This window comes from Callithrix jacchus, chromosome 9, assembly GCF_049354715.1.
Source record: "Callithrix jacchus isolate 240 chromosome 9, calJac240_pri, whole genome shotgun sequence".
In the NCBI taxonomy this organism is placed as follows: Eukaryota; Metazoa; Chordata; class Mammalia; order Primates; family Cebidae; genus Callithrix; species Callithrix jacchus.
The window spans coordinates 20,636,743-20,652,665 of record NC_133510.1 but is presented as its reverse complement, the minus strand read 5'-3'; the positions used below and the strand labels follow the sequence as shown (position 1 = coordinate 20,652,665).

Sequence of the window (15,923 nt, the reverse complement as noted above, 5' to 3'; positions counted from 1 at the left end):
CAGAGCCTCTGTAAACACCCTGAACAACAGGGTTTGCAGAGCTTCTGGTTGCTGAATACAGGAGGTCCTGGGAGGGCGGCATGTTGAACAGAGGGCATGGAAGCTCTGTGCACATCCCACTTACCTTCCCCTGGGCATCCATCTTTCTTTCATTTCTTTCTCCCTTTCCTTCCTTTCTTTCTCTTTCTTTTTTTTTTTGAAGACAGGGTCTGGCTCTTTTGTCCAGGCTAGAGTGCAGTGGCACAATTTCAGCTCACCACAACCTAAGTTTCCCCAGTCCCCAGCTCAATGCATCCTCACCTCAGCTTTCCTAGTAGCTGTAACAGGTGCACACCACCACACCTAGTTATTTATTTATTTTCATTTATTTTTTGAGAAAAAATCTTGCTCAGAAGCTTAGGCTAAAGTGCAGTAGTGTGATCTCAGTTCACTGCAACCTCTGCATACTGGGTTCAAGTGACTCTCCTGTCTCAGCCTCCTGAGTAGCAGGAATTACAGGTGCATATCAACATGCCCAGCTAATTTTTGTATTTTTTATAGAGAGAAGGTTTCACCATGTTTCCCAGGCTGAACTCAAACTCCTGCATTTGTGATCCTCCCAACTCAACCTCCCGAAGTGCTGGGATCACAGGCATGAACCACTGCATCGAGCATGCATGTCGCTTTCACTGGCTGTTTCTGAGACATATCCTTTATAGTGAACCAAAAATAGGAAATGAACTCACCAGATGTGGTGGCTCACATCTGTAATCCCAGCACTTTAAGTGACTGAGGTGCGAAGATCACTTGGGCCCAGGAATTTGTGGCCAGCCTGGGCAACAAAAGATCCCATCGCTAAAAAAATAAATAAATAAATTAGCCAGATGTGGTGGTGCAGGCTGCAGTCTCAGCTACTAGGAAGGAAGGAGGACCACTTGGGCCCAGGCAGTTGAGGCTGCAGTGAGTTATGACTGCAACACTGCACACCAGCCTGGAAAACAAAATGAGACCCTGTCTCTCAGAAAAAAAGAAAATAAACTGATTTTCTGAGTTCTATAAGCTGTTCCAACAAATGATTAAATCAAAAAAGGGGGTCATGAGAACCCCTGATTTGTAATAGGTTGGTCAAAAGTACAGGTGAAAACCTAATACTTGCCATTGGCATCTGAAGTGAGGGCAGTCTCATGGGACTAAACGCCTAACCTGCAAGGTCTGCGCCAGCTCCAGGTAGTGTCAGAATAACATTGTGGGATACCCAGTTAATATCCAGAACACTAGAGAATTTGGTGTATAAGCTCCACACACACAGTCAGTCAAAGTGTGTGACGAGAGAAACATGGGCTTTTCTTTCACCTACCTGCCTAACTGCATAGGAGAAGCAATACATGGTGCTCATGAAAAGAGCAAGCATTAAAGTCATACCAGTCCCTACATCTGACTCAGCTTAATATCCATGTGAGCTTGGGCAAATCACTCATTATCCCTAAGTCTGTACCACCTCATTCAGGAAATGGGGATAACTGGTACCTGCCTCTGATTTTGTGAGAATTCATGAGCTATTATGCTTGATGTTACTGTGATCATCACACCTATTCCAAATTATCTGACAGAAACAGTAATGGATGATAACATTACCAGATTAGAAACTGTAGTGAGGTCTCTTAGGCAAAATTCCATACAAGCAAATTACTGTCTCTCCAAAGCATTCCTGCCACACTTAATTCCCCATTCCCTGAACCAAATGTGCCATCTTAATTGTCCAGGTCTTTAAAGTGCTGGTTTCCCTGACCATTCCCCATCCCTCCACATCCCCCTTCGCTCCCTACTGTCACACAACTCCTCATCTTTCAAAAGCCAGTTTCACTGTCACCTTATCTGGAAGCTTCTCCCACTCTCCAGAAGAGCTTCCCATTGCACTTGATGCATGCACTATGGTTTGATCATTTTTGAGTTATTGTCCAAGTCTTTTTGTACCTGAATAACATGATGCCCAGTCTCCTCCTGAACTCTGATGTCTTTCATGGTAGATCCAGCTGGAAGTGACAAAAAGACATTCTTTAAAAATAAAAGGAATCAGGCAATCCCATAAAAGTTTTAAAAGATATGTGAAAAGCAAACAAAATTCAAGAGCTTCTAGGAAAAACATAAGAGGGAAGGTGTTACTGGGAAATATGCTAAAGGGTTAATTTTTATTGTATTTTACTTTTTTGAGAAACAATCTTGCTCTATCCCCTAGGCTGGACCGCAGTGGTACAATCACAGCTCATTGCAGCCTCAACCTCCAGAACTTTAGCAATCTTCCAACCTAATTTTTACTTTATTTAAGAAACACATTCTTACTGTTACCAAAGCTGGAGTGCAGTGGTGTGATCACAGCTTACTGCAGCCTCGACCTCCTAGGCTCAAGTGATCCTCCAGTCTCAGACTCCCCAGTAGCTGGGATTACAGGTGTGGACCGCAATGTCCAGCTCACGTTATCTTTAATTTTTATTAGAGACCATGTGCTATGTCGACGAGGCTGGTGGTGATCCTTTTCCCTCAAGCAATTCTCCCACCTCAGCCTTCCAAAGTGCTGGGATTATAGGTGTGAGCTGCCACACCTGCTGAGGAGGTTAATTTTTAATGACATAAAGAGCTCAAAGCAAATATTAGAAGGAGCCTAAATGGCTATAGAGGCTGACTGGTCAACTGTGATATATCCATATAATAAAACATTAGCCAACCATGAAAAGGATTCAGATACATCAATAGAAATTGACACAGATGTCCACAAAATATGAAAATGAGAAGTGATATTCAATCAGCCCATATATATTTGAAGAATATGGCCAATTATTTCCTGAGATAAGATTATGGGTCTAAAGAGTAAAGGAAATTTTTCACTTCTTCATTTAAAAGTATTTACTATTTTTATAATTTAATAAAAGATTAAATATATAGATCATCTAATTAGTAAAAGACATGTTAACACTGCAAATAAACAGAAAAGACATGGACAGCCCAACCTTGGCGGCTGATGCTTATAATAGCAGCACTTTGGAAGGGGGCAGTCGGAGAATTGCTTGAGGCCAGGAATTCCAGACCAGACTGGGAAACATAGCAAGACCTCACCTCTATTAAAAATCAAAAAAATTAGCCAGACATGGTGGCATGTGCCTATAGTCCCAGTTACTGAGGTGGAAGGATCACCTGAGCCCAGGAGGTCAAGGCTGCAGTGAGTTGAGACTGTACCACCATACTCAAGCCTGGGCTACAGAGTGAGACTTGGTCTCCCAAAAAAAAAAAGGGGGAGCAAAAAAGAAAGCTAGCTGGGCACAATAGCTCACACCTCTAATCCCAGAATTTTGGGAGGTTGGATCACGAGGTACGGAGTTGGAGACCAGCCTGAAAAACATGGAGAAACCCTGTCTCTATTGAAAATACTTAGCCAGGTATGGTGGCACATGCCTGTAATTCCAGCTATTCTGCAGACTGAGGCAAGAGAATGGCTTGAATCCAACAGAAGGAGGTTGCAGTCAGCAGACATTGTGCCATTGCACTCCAGCCTAGGCAACAAGAGTGAAACTTCATCTGAAAAAGAAAGAAAGAAAAAGAAAGCTAATAAACTAATATAAGAAAATATATATTAAAATGTAACAAAAATAAAGTATTAATGAGGTCTTTTATTTACTAAAAATAATCAAACAAAAAATAACTTGTTATTGTACCCCATGCCAGCAAAGGTTCAGAGAAATGGGCATTTTCTTTTACTATTAGTGATGTTTAAATTGTATACAAGCCTTCCACCAGGGTAAAGCTTGGAAATTTTTAAAATAGGATACAGTGACTCACTGTACTGCCTCCTCCAACTCCTGGCCTCAAGCGATCCTCCCACCTCAGCCTCCCAGAGTGTTGGAATTATAGGCCGACAGCCACCATGCCTGAAAGCTCGGCAGTTTACATCAAGTATAATAAGAATGCTAATGTCCTGTGACTCACAGTAATCTCATTTCTGGAAAAATCATCTTCGAATACAATTCAACCTCAACAAAAGGTCATATGCACAAATAGTGAAAATCTAGGAGTAATATTTTTCTGTTTTAAAAACATATGGAACACTTCACAAATCTGAACGTCATTCTTGCACAGAGGCCATGCCAATCTCTCTATTGTTCCAACTTTAGGATATGTGGTACTGAAGCAAGCACGAGTAATTTAAGATAGAGCGGTTAGGCAAAATAAGGAAGAATTATGGGGAATTTAAAAATCTATGGTATTTATAGGCATCTAGTAACAGCTCAGTAAATATTAGCTGCTACTTTTATTATTTTTATGGTAATTCCACTCAATTAAAAATTGTCATTAAAAATTTACCACTGTCATGGAACATCATGTATTTAACAGCATAATTGTAAAAACACATAGAGGCTGGGTGCGGTGGCTCACACTTGTAATACCAGCACTTTGGGAGGCCAAGGCAGGTGGATCACCTGAGGTCAGGGGTTCAAGACTGGCCTGACCAACATGGAGAAACCCCATCTCTACTAAAAAATACAAAATTAGTCAGGTGCGGTGGTGCCTGTAATCCTAGCTACTCAGAAAGCTGAGGCAGGGGAATCACTTGAACCTGGGAGGTGGAGGTTTTGGTGACCTGAGAGTGCACCATTGCTCTCCAGCCTGGGAGAAAAGAGCAAAGCTCCATCTCAAAAAGAAAAAAAAAGTCCCAGCACAGTGACTCACAGCTGTCATTCCAGCACTTTGGGAGGTTGAGGCCAGGTAGATCACCTGAAGTCAGGAGTTCAAGACCAGTCTGGCCAACATAATGAAACCCTGTCTCTACAAAAATACAAAAATTAGCTCAGCATAATAGCAGGTACCTGTAATCTTAGCCTACTCAACTCTGGGAGGTGGAGGTTGCAGTGAGCTGAGATTGTGCCATTGCACTCCAGCCTAGGCAACAGAGCAAGACTGTCTCAAAGACAAAACAAAACAGATACAATTTGTCCCTTGGTATATAAGGAGATTGGTTCCAGCTGCCCAATATCCACGTATACCAAAATCCATGCAAGCATCTGTAGTCCCAGCTACTTGTGAGGCTGAGGAAGGATTGCTTTCGCCCAGGAGGTTGAGGCTGCAGTGAGCCGTAATTGCACCACTGCACTCCAGTCTCGGCAACAGAGTGAGAAAGAAGGTTGACTTTTAAATATAATTTTTCAGTTCACTTGAGATGTTGATCAGAACTGTAGCATATGAAAATTCTTCATAGAATAATTAATCAAATTAATGCTAGAATTGGGACAGAAAATGTTTTGTTGACTCTTTATTCCTTCACTTGCTGTTACATTAATTATTGCCAGTGGGCACTTACCAACCAGAAGTGTTATCTCAGAGCTACTCACAATGAAAGGTGATGTCCAGGGCCCAGGTGTGTTCAGGTCTCCATGCCTTGGCTATGGGTGAGTGGGACTTATATGTCCATCCATTTTCTATATTCCTGCTCTGGAAAACTTGGGTTTATCCATCTTGATAAGATGCACTTTAAATTTAACTCAGCAAGAACCACAAATGGAAGAAAGGTTATGAAACCACAGGATAGTACTTGTTCTCAAGGGACTCTTCAGCTTAGGTGCTTCTGTAAAAAAGGAATGACATTGTCAAAAGCTAATCACAGGTCAGGTGAGGTGCCTCACATCTATAATCCCAGCCCACTGGGAGACTAAGACAGGAGGATCCCGTGAGGCAAAGAATTTAAGATCAGCCTTGGCAACACAGTGAAACCTCATCTCTACAAAAAAAAAAAAAAAAAAAAAAAAAAATTAAAAAATGAGCTGGGTATGGCAGCACATTCCTATAGTCCTAGCTACCCTGGAGGCTTAAGTGGGAGAAGAGTTGAACCCAGGAAGTGGAAGCTGCTGTGAGCAATGATCTCACCACTACACTCCAGCCTGGGTGACAGAGTGAGACCATGTCTACACACACACACACACCCCTCAGTCTGTCCAGCCTTCACTAATGAAAAGGGTCTTCCCGTTACAGAAGAGGTGTGCTCTTTTGTAGGACAGGAAGGGATCAGCAAGCGTGTCCACAGCCTTTCCTCATCCTCTGCATAGTTTCCCAAGAACCTTCAGGGGAGTCCCGAGGGAAAGGACATAAATCTTCTGGTTACCAGAGGAGAAATATGCCTCCTTTGTCAATTAACAAATGGAACACCTGCCATGAACACCAGGAAATTCTAAGATGAACCACTCCCCACGACACTGACCTATGCCGCAAAAATGAGAAACTGAAGTTTGTGGACTAATAATATTGAAGGTCACATTCCAGATTGTGGAGATCTAACCAAAGTACAGCCTTTCCACAAGGCACTGCCAAATAACAGCTGGCTGTCTCCATGGGGCACTGCCGTATCTCTGGCTCTCATTTCCCCGAGAGATGCTCTATTCCAGCTTTCTCTTGCATTTTGTATTCTGTAGTTCCTGGGGTAAAACCTCACAACATAGCAAACTGCTGACTCAATGCTGACCTACAGATCTGACTTCAGATTCTAGCAGGATTCTTTCAGCTTAAGAAATTAAAGAGGAGAATAAATGGACCCAGCCTGGCACTGCCAGCTTAGCAGTCGTAGAAGCTGCTCAAAATGACTACAGTGCTTCTGACTTTCTGAGTCTGCCCTTGCTCCTAGGGCTCTTTGGATGACATTTATTTCTCCTTGTGGAAGAAATGGTTTTCTAGAATATAAAAAATTTAAGGAAGAATAAAATATTAAAATATAATTTTCTCCTAAAGAGCACTCAAAAGTATACTCCCACTAGTGCTGAATCTATTTATCTCTCTCTCTTTGTTTTTTCTTCTGAGATTGGGTCTCTCTCTGTTACCAAGACTGGAGCACAGTGGTGAGGTCACAGCTCACTGCAGCTTTCAGCTCCTGGGCTAAAGCGATCCTCCCACTTCAGCCTCCCAAGCAGCTGGGATTACAGGTGCATGCCACCATGCCTAATATTTTAAATTTTTTGTAGAGAAGGCCACTATGTGGCCTAGGCTGGTCTTGAACTCCTAGATCAAACTAATCCTCCTGCCTTGGCCCCCCAAAGTGCTGGAATTATAGGCTTTAGCCACCACACCCAGTCTATTTTCATATATATATATATATACACACACACACACACACACACACACATATATACATATATACATATACAAAATCTCATATATTATATGATCCTTAAATTGCCACCTACCCACCCATCTGCAGGGAGAGCAAACACAGGTCTCAGCAGATCAGGCAACCTACATGAAGAAAGAAGGCTGGAGTAATGCCAGAGCCAAGGAGGAACTGTAGCAAATGGCAAGGTATTCACTTCAAAGGTTTTTCAACATTGTGATGGTCAAACCAAACACAGAAACAGGAAGCCCAGTTCAGTCACCAGCAGCCAACATGGGATATTTGATCTACATGCTACAGGGCAAACTGTTTAGGATGAATGACCTTGTCTCCACCACCCCGTTCTTCAAGTCCCTCCTGCCCAGTAGTCCCTACACTCTGCTGACATGACCCACATACACAGGACTCTCCTGATACCTTTGCTTGTTTAGTCTTTTTTCCCCAATGACTATTTTCTTTTTTGGATACAGAGTTCACCTCTGTCACACAGGCTTGAAGTAAAGTGAGGTGATTATGACTCACTGCAGATTCCATCTCCTGGGCTCAAGTGATCTTGCCTCCCAAATAGTTGGGATTACAAGCATGTACCACCATACCTAGCTAAGTTTGCTATGATGATGATTATTATTTTGAGATGGAGTCTCACTCTATCATCCAGGCTGGAGTGCAGTAGCACGATGTAGGCTTACTGCAACCTCTGCCGCCTGGGTTCAAGTAATTCTCTTGCCTCGGCCTCCTGAGTAGCTGGGATTACAGGCATGCACCAGCAAGCCCAGCTAATTTTTGTGTTTTAGTAGAGATGGGGTTTCACCATGTTGGCCAGAATGATCTCAATCCCTTGACCTTGTGATCTTCCTGCCTTGGCTTCCCAAAGTGCTCGGATTACAGGCATGAGCTGCTGTGCCTGGCCAACCTTTTTTATTTATAAACTACTGAGCCTCATATGTATGCTTATAACAATGCAAAATAAACTAATATAGCAATCGTATGCCAACACTTACCAGACTGTGAGGAGCAAAATGACAGAAGTACAGAGTGGGACTGAAATGCTCCCAAGGGGCTTCTTGTAGCATCATAGAGAATGGGGTAAGACACCTCGGCTGAGGCTAAAGATGAGCAAAGATGAGAGTCAAAGAGTGATGATGAGGGTAGAGGAGGGTTTCCTGAAGAAGGACACCAGCAAAGTCCCCCAAAGAAACTGAAATGCCATGTGGCTGGAGGGTAGGATATGGGAAGGGTGGTGCAGGATAAAACTGGAAAGGTAAACCGAGGCCAGCTCTTACCAGGCCCTGTGGCCAAATTAGTTTGATTTTATCTTAAAGGCAATGGGCAGTCACCAGCAGGTTTTAATCAAGAACCATTTTGACCCAAATTTGCCTTTTAGAAAAATTCCTCTGGCTTCAGTGAATAGGCTGAAGTCAGCAAGCCTAGAAGTCAGGAAGACAATTGGAGGCCTTCAAAATAAACCAGTACCAAAAAAAACAGGGCCAGGCATGCTGGCTGCTGCCTATAATCTCAAAACTTTAGAAGTCTAAGGTAGGTGGATGTCTTGAGCCCAGGAGTTTAAGATCAGACTGAGCAATGTGGTAAAACCACATCTCTACAAAACACAAAATATTAGTTGGGTGTAGTGGCTCATACCTGTGGTCATACCTCAGCTACCCCAGAGGCTGAGGCAGGAGGATAGCTTAAGCCCGGGAGGTTGAGACTGCAGTGAGCCAAGATCACATCGCTGTGCTCCAGCCTGGGCAACAGAGGGAGACGGTCTCAAAATGAAAAAGAATCCCATTCTTCACCTATTAGTGCCCCTATGTTCTCATGAGAACCTTGGTGATGCAGTGAATTCAACTGTCACTGTAATTCAGCAATTCACACATTTAAGTTTGAGTTTGATTTTCAATAATATCAACCCTGTGGTAACAAGAAATAAGGAATTGTGTTTGGGCTATCACGGAAGCTCTCTGGATCTCAGACCATGACTTATGCTAAGACTTGAGCTTTGTGTTTCTCTCTCTGTGAGTGCTCAAGTGCAGCAGTCCCCAGCTTTTTTGGCACCAGGGACCAATATTATGGAAGACAATTTTTCCACAGGCTGGAGGCAGGGGGCAGTTTTGGAATATTTCAAGCACATCACGTTTATTGTGTACTTTGTAATTATTACATTTTAGTATATAATGATTATATAACTCACCATAATGTACAATCAGTGGGAGTCCTGGGCTTGTTTGTTTTCCTGCAACTAGATGGTCCCATCTGGGGGTGATGAAAGATAGTGACAGATTATCAGGCATCAGATTCTCATAAAGACACAGCAAGGTAGAACCCTTGCATGCACAATTACACAATAGGGTTCCTGCTCCTATGAGAATCTAATGCTGCCACTGACCTGACATGAGGTGGAGATCAGGCGGCAAAGAGGGGAGTGGTCATAGATACAGATGAAGCTTTGCTCGCCCACCTGCTGCTCACCTCCTGTTGTGTGGCCAAGTACAGGCCTGTGATTCAGGGATTAGGTGCCCCTGCTCCATTGCATCCAAAAGGACCCTCTCCACACCAGTCTTCATAGTGGTCAAGTACAGAAGCCATTTAGCTCCTAAGGCATGTGTCTCAGCTGGCATTTCATCACAATCAAAAGGAAGTGGTAGCTTGAAACATTATGAGGTCACTTCCTAAAAATCACCAGCATCCCATTTCCCATTGACAAGGAGCTCAATGCTACCCCTTGGATAACCAAACCTATGCCCAGATCCCATTTGTGTGGGTCTTTCTCCCAGAACCCTTCCTAGCATCAGTTCTGTATTTGTCAAAGTCCAATCAAAAGACAAAAATCACCCAAAGTTTAAACTGGTAAAATTTAAAGTAAAAAAAATTAATTATATAACAAGGGAACACCATATGAGAGATTGGCTACAAAAGGAAAGAGAACTCTAGAGAACATAGGGCTAGCAGAGGCCAGACATGGTGGCTCATGCTTACAATTCCAGCAATTTGGGAAGCCAAGGCAGGAGGACTGCTTGAGGCCAGCAGTTTGAGACCAGCCTCGGAAACACAGTGAGACCCTGGCTCTACAAAAAAAAAAAAAAAAAAGCCAGGTGTGGTGGCACAGACTTGTAGTCCTAATCACTTGGGAGGCTGAGGTGAAAAAATTGCTTCAGCCCAGAAGGTTAAGGCTGCGGTGAGCCATGATTTCACCACTGAACTTTAGACTGGGAAAAACAGAGAGACCCTACCTCAAAAAAACAAAGTATAGGACCAGCTGTTACAAGGAGCAGTAACTTCCTACTATCCCTACACTGAGACAGAGTGACCAAGGAAGGGATTCCCCACTAAGGCTGAGATCCAGGCCCCCTTGAAAAGGGCACAGTCATGGGAAATTCAATGGCAGAATTGCTGCATTACCACATGGTGGAACATGCTAGCAATATGCCCTCTGGAGTTTGCTGAAAATCCACCATCTAGGGTGATAGCTTAACCTATTAGTAAACAGTTGTCTCACTAGAAAACCACCCAGGCAAATGCAGAGAAACTGCTGGTCACTGTGTGCTGCTAAGCACCATGCAGGGCAAGGCCTGGTGCTGGAAAAGCTCAGTGCCTGTGAAGATTTGCACACAACTAGAAAGAAACGCCTCTTAGAATGCCCCTGTAGCACCATGTACTGACAACATTTAATAATGCACCAGTTCACAGAGGAAGCATTTAAGGAACCAACCTCTGTGTTTGCAGAGCAGGCAGTGAACAGTGAATTTGGAACTGAGGAGCACTCACTGGGTGAATAGCTGGTACATGACACATTTCCCTCTACCAAAGAAGGAAGGGAAGAGAGAAAAATGAGAAGAAAAACAGGCATAATGGTTCACACCTGTAATTGCAGCAGTTTGAAAGGCCAAGGCAGGTGAATCACTTAGGTCCAGGAGTTTGAAACCAGCCTCGGTGACATAGAGAAACCTTGTCTCCACTAAAAATAAAAAAAATTAGCTGAATATGGTGGCATGTGCTCTAGTCCCAACTTCTCAAGAGACTCCTGGGTTCAAACAAATCACCTGTCTCAGCCTCCCAAGTGGTGGGGATTGTAAGTACGCACCACCATGCTCAGCTAACTTTTGTATTTTTAGTAAAGACAGGATTTCACCATGTTGGCCAAATCAGTCTCAAACTCCTGACCTCGTGATCTACCCACCTCAGCCTCCCAAAAGCTTCTGCTCTGCATTTGCCTCCTTAATCTAAGAAAACTAAGCTAAAATAAATTTTGTAACCAAACCAAAATGAAGCTAAGAAATGTGGCTACTATACTCAAAAGACTTGAAATTCCCTTCACCCAAAAATAACTATCTGGAAGCCAAGAATGACTATCGGGAAGTCAGCATCCTCAGAGTACATTTCAGAGGCAAACCAGAATATGTCAGTGTAAACTACAAAAGTCCAGAGCCTTTGTTTGAGTAAAACTAGGTGCAGCAAAACCATGGGCTCCATGCACGACTGGTATTGAAAAAGAGGCCACAGGGAGTAGAATTAAATATGACACCATCGGCCGGGCGCAGTGGCTCACACCTGTGATCCCAACACTTTGTGAGGCCGAGGTGGGCAGATCGTTTGAGGTCAGAAGTTTAAGAGCAGCCTGGCCAATATAGTAAAACCTCGTCTCTACTAAAAATATAAAAATTAGCCAGGCATGGTGGCAGGTGCCTGTGATCCCAGCTACTTGGAAGGCTGAGGCAAGAGAATCACTTGAATCAAGGAGGCAAAGGTTGCAGTGAGCTGAGATCACACCACTACACTCCAGCCTGGGCAACAGAAAATTCCATCTGCAAAGTTTCTTCTAAACTCAATTTAAGGCATCATGTACCACAAACCAGATAGCAAGAAATTAAATAAATTTTAGCCTTTTTCATGCCATCCAATTACATCTTGGTCAGTTCATAAACATGTTTCGGCAAATGCTGGAGGAGTTTTTCTCTTTAGGAGTCCTCTCACTTTACCCTGCTTAAAAACAGATTCCACACAAAAAGAGAATGGAGACAGCCCCACTTCAGAACATGCTACACGAAGAGAACTGACTGTCCCCAAAAAAGAGGGCTCCACACCCCTCTGACAACTCCACAATAGACCAACTACACACAAATGCCTGAAGTAAGGAAGTCCATTAAGAAAATGAACAGTTGGTGAGATCAAGACTTCTGAACCAAAGGGCCTGCAGCTGGTCTGATGATTCATCAAAAAGTCTGAATTTAAATGGAGACATATGGGACTGTGACATGTAATAAAAGAACTGAAGCAGCAAAGTGTCTTGACTTGTTTTTCCTTTCCACTGTATACAGCTCCAATGAATAGAGAAGTGAGCATGCCTCTGGTATTCCTGACACATCTGGGATAGTTCCCATCCACAGTGGTCAACCTTTGGGATTATCCACACATTGCAGGGTCATTGTCCATCTATGCTAACCTAGAATGTCTGGATAAAAGCTTTTGTTTGGAGACTGGAGAGAAAAATGTCAAACGTGAAAGCCCATGAGCTGTCTCAGCCAGGGGGAACACATGAAGGAAACACTACAGAATCTGACATCAGAAGCCTAATTTCAGGTTGACCTCTGAAGCTTTACGATTGTGAGTAATCAGCTTACTTTCTCTAGGCTCTGTTATTCTCACATCAATAAACAGACAAGCAGACTGAATAGTCTCCCAGATCAATTCCAATCTTATCCTCTGGCTTAATGATTAAAGAATGATACTAAGTAATCAGGTTGAAACTGTGGCTTAACCCCAACAGAAGCCCGCTGGGATTATGCTAAGCAAAACTAGTCCACATAGAGCCATTCTGACCACATCCCTCCCTGTGCCAGCTATCATACAGATATGCACCACTGGTATGAGAAATCCCTTCCACAGGAGAATGACTGATTCAATAATAGGCTGATTTATTCATTCAAACAACAAATATTTACTGACCACCTTCTAGGGATTTAGGGTTACAACAGAACAGAACAGACAGAATCCCTTCCCTTACTTACCTTTTAGTGAAGGAGGAGGGGGAGTCAGACATCGAATAGGAAATACCATTAAGGATATATTTTATGTAGGGCAGTGCTGGGATTCACTCAGGGTGGCTGGAAAAATATTAAAAGAAATATGAGGGAAGTATAGAATATAGTCTCAAACCTTTGAAAAGCCGAAAAGTTTTAATGAGCCAGGCTGAAGACAGCCAGTTCTTACATTGGAGCTTTAAGTCATAAGGTGAAGATTAAGATGAGAAAAGCTTCCCTGGTTGAGTCTGTTTATCCCACATTCCTTTTTCTCTACTGCGTTTACTCATGTAAACTTCATGCTAGCTGCTCCTCTTAGGGGGAGGTTGAAAAAGAATTACTTCTTAATGGTGTTTATTCTGGACCTCAGAACCACAAGTTTTCATCATTCTTAAAACCACTCTTTCAACCATGTCAATTATCCACAAGCAGGTTAACTTAAAACCTCTGTTACTACTTCTATACTGAATAAATGCAATAAACAAGGAGTCAAGTAGCTGCAATCACTCTCTAAAAGTTGATAACACCCTAGCCCAACTCTTCCACTGTATTCTGTATGTAAGGGCATATTTTATTCATCTGATACTTATACTAAATAAATGTTTGTTTAGTAAGAGAAACTAAATGTGAATTGTAAGTATAAAGAAGTCATGATGAGAGGGAAACAAAAGGCCCAAATTAATCAAATTCATCTCTTCTTAGGGAAGACACTGAATTTGTGTCTGCAGATTATCATCTTACCTTTTAATAACAAATGTAATTTGATTGCCCACTTGAATGATGTTTTCCAGCCTTGGGATTCCCTATCATGAGGGACTTCTGAAAGGAATGTCTTCCAGTAGTTCTTCCACACACACATCATTCGCATGTCCTTCAAATTTTTGGTCTTAAAAACCATCCTCAAAGATCTTCAAAGATTAAACTTTGTTTTTCAATATCCTTAAACAGAGGAGAAATAAAGAAAATCATTATAGACAATAAAGAACATAACCTAAGCTGGTGTGCAGTGGCATGATCTCGATTCCTTGCAATCTCTGACTCTCGGGTTCAAGCAATTCTCCTGCCTCAGTCTCACAAGTAGCTGAGATTACAGGTGCCGGCCAGCATGCCTGTCTAATTTTTGTATATTTTTAGTAGAGACAGGGCTTAACTATGTTGGCCAGGCTGGTCTCCAACTTCTGACCTCAGCTGATCCATCCACCTTGGCCTCCGAAAGTGCTAAGATTACAGGCAGGAGCCAATGTGCCCAGTCATAAACACTATTTGGAAGCAGCTTTATGCTACTATCTGCCCGTGACTGTAATAACCATCCTCCATTGGCTGCCTTACAGTAGTGCATTTCAGGCTACGCTTTCATCTGCACTGCAGCCATGAGATCAGTGTTCTTTACCCCTTCAACATCGTGAGCATGCTATTTAATGAGAATTAACTTTCCACAAAGAATTCATGAAATGGGAATTAAGAATAGTAAGCAGAGGCTGATTTAGATTAAAAGAGGCATAACAACCAAAGTTAACCATAAAGACTGTTTAAAGCCAGATTTAAAACAATTTTTTTTCAGATAATGAGGAAATGTGATACTATTCAGATAAGAGTAAGGAAACTCAACTAAGGGCTACATATGAGCTGACACCAAAAAATCACCGCTAAATTTGTCAGATATGATGAGAGTGGCTGTTCAGGAATGTACACCTCTCTCATCTCTACAAAACTTAAGCCAGGTGTGCACCACACCTAGCTAATTTTTACATCTTTTGTAGAGACAGGGTTTCATCATGTTGCCCAGGCTGGTCTCAAACTCCTAAGCCCAAGCCATCCTCCCGCCTCGGCCCTCAAAGTGCTGGGATTACAGGGCCCAGGGAGTCTCATTTTCTTTAAGCAGTCTCCTACTCTTGCACACTTGGAGAGTTTTCTTTTTGTTCTTTTAGGCAGGGTTTACCTCAGTCTCACAGGGTGGAGTTCTGTGGTGGGATCATAGCTCATTGCAGCCTTGAACCCTGGGGTTCAAGTAGCTGGGAGGCTGAGGTGGGACTACAGATACAGGGTCACACCATGTGGCCCAGGCTGCTCTTGGACTCCTGGACTGTAGGGATTCCCCCTACCTCAGCCACACCTGGACACAGTTTTCTATTTTTGACCTAAATAAACAGTGTACTGGGTCAGAGTTTGTCAACTGCCCTTTTCCAGCCAGCAACACACAGGACCTAGCTGAGACATTGCAGTTACCAGGCTTCACTCTGAGAAGAAGATGACACATCTCCAGGCCCTGTACTGTCCTTGTGACTTCCCTGAAAACCCACCCTTGTGACATCACAGACCCCCCTCAGATGGAGCCAATCAGAACTCTAAAAGAAAATGTCAGTTGCATACCAGTCAGATGTGGGCAGTGTTCATGTTTCAAAAGCTAACACTGGCATGACTGACTTAGTGTTGGAACCAGAAAAATTTAAAAGTGAAAGATAAAAATATGTAAAGTAGGCTGAGTACAATGGCTCACGCCTGTAATCCCAACGCTTTCACAGACCGAGGCAGGTAAATCACAAACTCAGGATTTTGAGACCAGCATGGCCAATAAGGAGGCCGAGGAAGGAGAATTGCTTGAACCCAGGAGGCAGAGACTGCAGTCAGTCGAGATCATGCCACTGCACTTCAGGCTGGGTGACAAGAGTGAAAAGTTTGTCTCAGAAAAAAAAAAAAAATCCTTTGGGAAGTCCTTCTACATTAAGATCTTCCACATGAGACTGGAATAAAAGTACAAGATCATCCTGGACCTTTGGCTTTTACAG

General features: G+C 42.9%; 1 protein-coding gene and 1 non-coding gene across 51 annotated transcripts in view; both read right to left on the bottom strand.

Moving 5' to 3' along the window:
* LOC128928144 (general transcription factor 3C polypeptide 1) overlaps positions 1 to 15,923 on the bottom strand; it is a 150,012-nt gene that overhangs the window by 18,974 nt on the left and 115,115 nt on the right. For 41 of the 50 annotated variants that reach the window (XM_078338600.1, XM_078338599.1, XM_078338603.1 and 38 more), the window contains 7 exons: positions 13,879 to 14,076; positions 13,126 to 13,221; positions 9,312 to 9,373; positions 7,197 to 7,245; positions 5,358 to 5,590; positions 3,427 to 3,549; positions 1,954 to 2,012 (listed from right to left, as the gene is read on the bottom strand). The gene's annotated coding sequence lies outside the window, so the exon portion shown is untranslated. Of the gene's footprint in view, positions 1 to 725; positions 835 to 1,953; positions 2,013 to 3,426; positions 3,550 to 5,357; positions 5,591 to 7,196; positions 7,246 to 9,311; positions 9,374 to 10,979; positions 11,076 to 13,125; positions 13,222 to 13,878; positions 14,077 to 15,923 lie in introns of all 50 variants that reach the window. The other 9 variants (XM_078338622.1, XM_078338627.1, XM_078338611.1 and 6 more) reach the window with 7 other exon arrangements.
* LOC128928727 (U6 spliceosomal RNA) lies at positions 4,063 to 4,166 on the bottom strand. The gene has a single exon (XR_008474142.2). It is a non-coding gene; the product is annotated as a U6 spliceosomal RNA (small nuclear RNA).